Genomic DNA, 6,331 nt, shown 5'->3' with positions numbered 1-6,331 from the left:
AAGACACTTTCTAAATATAGTCACATTCTGAGGTACTGGGGGGTTTAGATTTCAACATATAAATTTTTGGGAAACACAGTTCAGCCCATACACACATTAAGGGTATGCTTTGGGAAAATTCAGAGAGGAGTGAGATACTTCAGATATTGCTAATAGTACAATTCATTTGAAAATCAATTATTAACAAGGAACTCCTTGTCATGTGTGGTTACTTACATCAAAAACTGAGCTATCCCTTCCAGAGTGCACAGAAACAACGTGGAACATTCCTGATGAAGAGATACAGAAATGGTAAATAAGATGATGAAATATGTTTTTGTCCTTTCAGGAAAAGCATTTAGAATTGAGTAAAGAGATCCTTTGGTGCATGCAGTTCCTCAGTTCTGTTCCCAGGTAACAAACAAAGCCAGCTGCTAATGAGTCTTCAGATGAATCTGCCCTTTGAAGTAACTAAATTTCACAATGAACTTTACTCTTCTCTTAGGAACTGTCATGCCTAGGCTTACAGATGTTAATGTATCTTAGTTGAGACAAAAAGAAAAAATTGAAAAGCTTATTGTTTCCTTAAAAGAGTCTGCTAGATAAGCAAAATATACTAAGTTCCTTAGGGTCCTAATTAATGTATTCTAGAGAAAAGGCTCACCCCAAAGTGAAAGTTTAGTGAAGCCAAGGTGTGCTTCTGTAAAAAGAGCAGACAAGGTTCACAGCAATCCTTTCATTTCTTTATCAACAAAGGTGAAAATGCTTAAGTTGGTGGGAACTCATTAGACCTGGTAATTTAATCAACCTACTTTGGCCTGTGATTGTTCTAGTGCTGTAGACGAAAATATGTAGACAGAGGACTGGGAAAAATAAGATGTTTATGTAAGATAACTCACATATATGCATAATGAAACATCATGTAAGAGAGTCTGAGGAAAAGATGGATAGGAGCTTCTTTGAATTTCTAGGTACAAAAAAAATAATGAAGAAATCCCACGTTTAGGTTATTCATTCATTTGCATAAACATCTACTAATTAGGTACCTAATGTACTCTCACTATCCTCTATTATTTCAGATAAATTGTGCTATTAGAAAATTGCAAAAATAATTTAGATTTCACAAAATGAATCATTTCAAAAAAAACAAATAAAATGGGAGAATAGGAGGATATCTAGTAAAAATAGTTAAAATGCTGGGTTTTTTCCAAAACAGTACTGTTTCAATTGTAGAGTACTTGAATTCCATTGTCTAAACAGTGTTTATTTGTTAGCAACGTGTACATTTATTTAATGATTGTGTGCAAGTTTTAGTAAGAATTACTGGTATTTTTCTAAGAATGTTGATCCACCTCAAATCACATTGTTTTTCAGACACAGTCTGTTGGGTTTTAACAAAACCCTATAGCTAATCACAGATAGCAAATAATTATACCACATAACTATTTTCATTGATGGTGTTGGTTTTTGTCTTAGATCAAACACAACAATGTGTTTCTTAGCAACATACTTCCTGTAGTCAAGGAGACATTGTCACATACTTAGAGGAAGAGATGAAAAAGGCCATCTAGGGCTATCCCTAAGATACAGAGAGGATACTTGCAGACCAGTAACTGGCCTCTATCTTAATTAAATTCAAAGCAATTTTAATCACAACTTAAATGATTGAGGTGGGGAAAAAATTGTTTTTCACAGGGAAGATGGCTAAACTTGGATAGAAAAGATTTTATAGAGGGAGCAATAGTTACCCAGAGTCTCAAGGCCCAGATATATTTATTTTAGGGGTTAGAGCTAATTCTAAGATTTGATGCCAGAGAGATGGGAAAGCTTTCTAAAGAAGGTCTTACATGATGTCAAGAGATGTAGAAAAAAGGGTGGAGAAGGCTGAAGGGCAGAATTTCTCATTTCCTTACCTATATGTCTCAGTACTCACATAAAGACACCCGGCAATGTTTGTGGATCTGTTCTGCTCTGCCCAAAGCCAACAGAAGAGTATATAAAACAAAAACAACACTAACGTTGTGTGTTAGAGGAACTTCAGGGAAAGCTACTCAATTTACATTTTTTATATTGTAGTACAGGGGTTAGCAAACTATAGCCTGTGGGCCTAATCTGGTCTGTTGCCTATTTTTGTATGGCCTGTGAGCCAAGAATGGTTTTACAGATGAACATTTGCAATTTATTTGATGGTAAGGCACACTAATTTTGAACTCCAGTTAAATGAAATGCTATCACCCACAAGAGAATTCCATTCTTTTCATCAGTAGAACTGTATTACAAAAAATTATTACATTTAAATGTTTTTCAATAAAATTTTGTGGCAGTTTGTTTTCTCTCTTGTTATAAGTACCTGCAAAGTAATTTTCTTTCTTCCTTTCTTCCTTTCTTTCTTCCTTTTCTTTCTTCTTCTTTTTTTTTGCCTCTTAGCCTATAATCATAGCCTAAAACATTTACTGAGACTTTGCAGAAAACGTTTGCCAACCCCTGTTCTAGTGAAGTAAATAGACAGGGGATGCTCTGTGTAATTTCAGCAGTTTCTGACATCTCAGATCCTCCTCAACTAATCAGAAAATGATTGGTAACATTTGCCAATCCATCCCATTCAAGCACAAGGTGTTCTTGACTTTTCATTGATTGCTACCTTAATAATGAAAATAACCTTGGGAAATTTTTTGTTTTCATATATTATCCAGAGAGGTCACTTCAAGGTATTCAGCTGGTGGATGGCTTTTCTCACATATATCTGCTTGGTGGGGATGATTGGAAGCCTGGCTCAGCTGGGACTGTTCACCATCATTCCTACATATGGCCTCTCCTGTATGGTGGTTTCAGGATAGTCAAATTTTTACATAGCAGCTCAAGGCTAGCAGACAGAGTATTTGAAGAAGCTTGAGTGGAAGCTTCAAGGCTTCTCATGACTAAGTCTGGAAGTCCCAGAATGTCCCTTCCACCATTTTTTACGGATCAAGAAAGTCACTAAAACCAGCTCAAATTCAAGGAGAAGAGAATTAGATTTCACCTCTAAATAAGAGGAGTAGCAAAGAATGTGTGACTATCTTTGGTAAGGTATAATCTATGATGTCATCCATTCCTTATTTTTAAACTTTTTATGGGATATTTATGAGTATGTGAAATCTTTTCATCATAGCCAATATGTTTACACTTTTTACTGTGGTTCTACCATTTTTTTTTCTCACCATGCTTCTGTAGATATGTTCTATTGACCTTCCTTTCAATTTCTAATCTTTTCTTCTACTATGTCTAATTTGGTACTAATCCCATCGATTGAGTTTTAAATTTTTGTTATTGTAGTGTCTATTTACAGAATTTTTACTTAAATTTAATTATTTATTACAGATTCCAGTTTTCTCTTGAAATTTTCCATGTAGTCATTGATTTTCTTGGACATATTTATAGTAATTTGAAAGACCATGAATAATAATGATAATATTGGAATCACCTATAGGTTTGCTTCAATTGGCTGTTTTTTTCTTTTATATGCCAGATATTTGGTCTTTTCCAAGCATGCCTTTTAGTTTTCTAATTGAGTACTAAATATTGTATTTGAAAAACTGTAGAAATAATTTGAGGCTTTCATGGATGTTATCTTCTTCTAAGGAAAGTCCCTTCCCCCCTTTCTGATGGGCAATTAGACTAAGAGAAGATCACCTCAATCCTACCTGAGGTTGAGTTGATTCAAAGATGGTTTAAATCCTTGGTAAGGTTTAGTCTATTTATAGTTCATATTTATTCTTAGAATATAGTCCTTTTGGAGTCTTGACTGGAAGTATAAGAAATTTACTAGGAGTCTTCCTCCTTGGAGGGCCCTGAACCCTAACTTTTTAGTAGTAAGATTCCTGAAATCGCAGTTTAGGATTTTGGCGTTTACTTTCTTCTTGGTTTATTAGTATCTCAGGCCTATGTAGCTTAGGAATCATCAAATGCCCCAAGGAGAAAAACTGCTGCAGAATGTTGGGTTCAGGTCAATGAGCTTCCTTTCTCTCTGGGATCATGGCTCTTGAAAGCATTGACTGTCTTGATAGCTTTCTGATTTCTTTTTTTTTTAATTAAAAAAATTTTTTTTGTAGAGATAGGAAGTTCTCACTATGTTGCTCAGTCTTGAACTCCTGATCTCAAGTGATCTTCTTGCATCAGCCTCTCAAAGCACTGGGATTACAGGCATGAGCCACTGCTCCTGACCCTGATTTCTCCAAAGAGATTTTTTGTTTAACTTTTACTTCAGCTTCTCTGGTCATGTTCAAATTGGAATGCAGTAAGCTCTTTTACTATTACTGAAAATGACCAATTTTCTTTTACCACAACAGTTAATTTTTCTCCTATGTTCAAGATACTTTTTTGGTTACCTTTTTTTCAGTGACTCTAGACATTTAATCATTGGCCTCGCAGACTCATTACTTGGCTTTCTTTGCCACTTTCTATTGCCATTCTTTTGTTGTCTACCCTAGCATTTATTACTTCATGTTGTTTTTTTAAAAGTTCATTTTAAATTCATCTATTATTCTCTAGCTACTAGTCCACACACTTATTGTGTTTACTTTAGATTTGCTGCAAATTCTAGTGATCTATTGCTGTATAACTACTTGGAAAATTAGTGACTTAAAGCGATGATTTGTTATTTCTTTTATAGGTCGACTGGCAGCTCTTTTGCTCCATGTGGTATCAGCTGGGGTCACACAAGTATAATTAGTTGGTGGCTGGGCTGGGTCTGGAACATCAGAAAAAGACCTCACCCACATGTCTGTGCCTCAGCTAGGGTGGGTTGTGTGCCTTGTTCTCCTCCAGGTGAATGGATCCCTTCCTCTGACAGTCTAGACTGGCTTCCTTCAAGCATGACAAATGGTTTCAATGAGAGCAAAAGTAGATGATGTTATTGTTCTTAAAGCCTCAACTCAGAACTGGCAGAGTGTCCATCATTTCTGCTGCATCCTCTTGGTCAAAATAAGTCAAAAGTCCAAGCTGACGCTGAGAAGAAAGGGAGCAGATTCCCTTCCTGAAGGGAAGAATGGCATGCACATCTAGAGAAAAGAGGAATTGTTGGTGGCCATCTTTAAAGACAAACTACCACAGTGTGGCTACCTATATAGGAGCACATTCCTTTTTGAGGTACAATTTACTGACTTGTTTGGCTTCTTCCCAGAATTCTTCTCCTAGCAATAGCCAAGTTCCATTGATTTTGACAGTAGACTCAGGCAAAGCATAAGCACTGGGTTTGGTATCAACCTAAGATAGAGAAAATTTTACCTGGACCTTTTCTAATTACATGCCACAGTTTTAATAATTATATGTTTCGTTTTTTTCCCCCCCACCTTTGAGCCAAACCTACCTATGCCCTATTTCTGTTATATCTTTTTAAATTTTTTGAACCTCACTGCTTTCTGGGACTGCAACATCTTGTCTTTCTTTGCTCTCTGTGTGTCATTTGTTCTTAGTTCCACTTCCCTTTACATCTTTACTACATTGTCATCTTCTCAGTACTCTCTTTCCAGTATTCTGGAAAATAGTTTGCTTCCAATGGGAGGATCCTTGAACCAGGATCTGCCCTTATTGGTTCTTATGGAATTAATCCCTTTATGTTCACAATAAATTGATAGGTCCAAATCTATTTATATATATTTTTAAACGAAGTAAAACTTATTAATGCAGCCCTGGGGAACACTAGGATCCACAGGTTACAAGGGGCCTATGTGTTTAGAAAGTTTTAACAAATTTGATAGTTGCCATTATAACCACTGAACATAAAAATTTTTCCTTGAATAGAATCAAATTAGGCCAGATTTTCTTAATAATCTGGAAGTGATATTATGCTACTGACATATGTATTTTAATTTGTCACAATATTTCACAAGAATAGAGTAGGTAAGTTCCAAATTTTTAAAGCAAATTTTATTTTATTCAAATAATCTTAAAAAATAATATATTACCCTGTGAATTGCTGGAGACACTGTATACCTCACCTAATTAATGTCTAAGTGGCTAAACAGTTGTAAGACCAAATTATATATTATTAAATAAAATGTAAACATTTACCTCTAAACAGTATCAATTAGTAGGGAAACACATGTCTCTGGCTTGTGGCCAGAGCAGTGTTTCCAGGGGTTGGGGGGAGAGGGAGGGCGGAATCAATGAACAGGTCAAATTTGTCTTTTTGTAATTCAGAATTTTTTGGTTAATGAGAAAAGTTTAAAATGAAATAAATGCATGTCTTATGCCTGTATTATTTTAATGTGTAAAAAAAGCATAAATATCTTTTTTTTTTTAAATAGACAAGGTCTTGACGTGTTGCCCAGGCTGGAGGAGTGCAGTGGCTATTCATAGGCATGAGCATGGTGGA

Source organism: Lemur catta, chromosome 13 (assembly GCF_020740605.2).
Source record: "Lemur catta isolate mLemCat1 chromosome 13, mLemCat1.pri, whole genome shotgun sequence".
Taxonomy (NCBI): domain Eukaryota; kingdom Metazoa; phylum Chordata; class Mammalia; order Primates; family Lemuridae; genus Lemur; species Lemur catta.
This window is presented reverse-complemented; position numbering follows the sequence as displayed.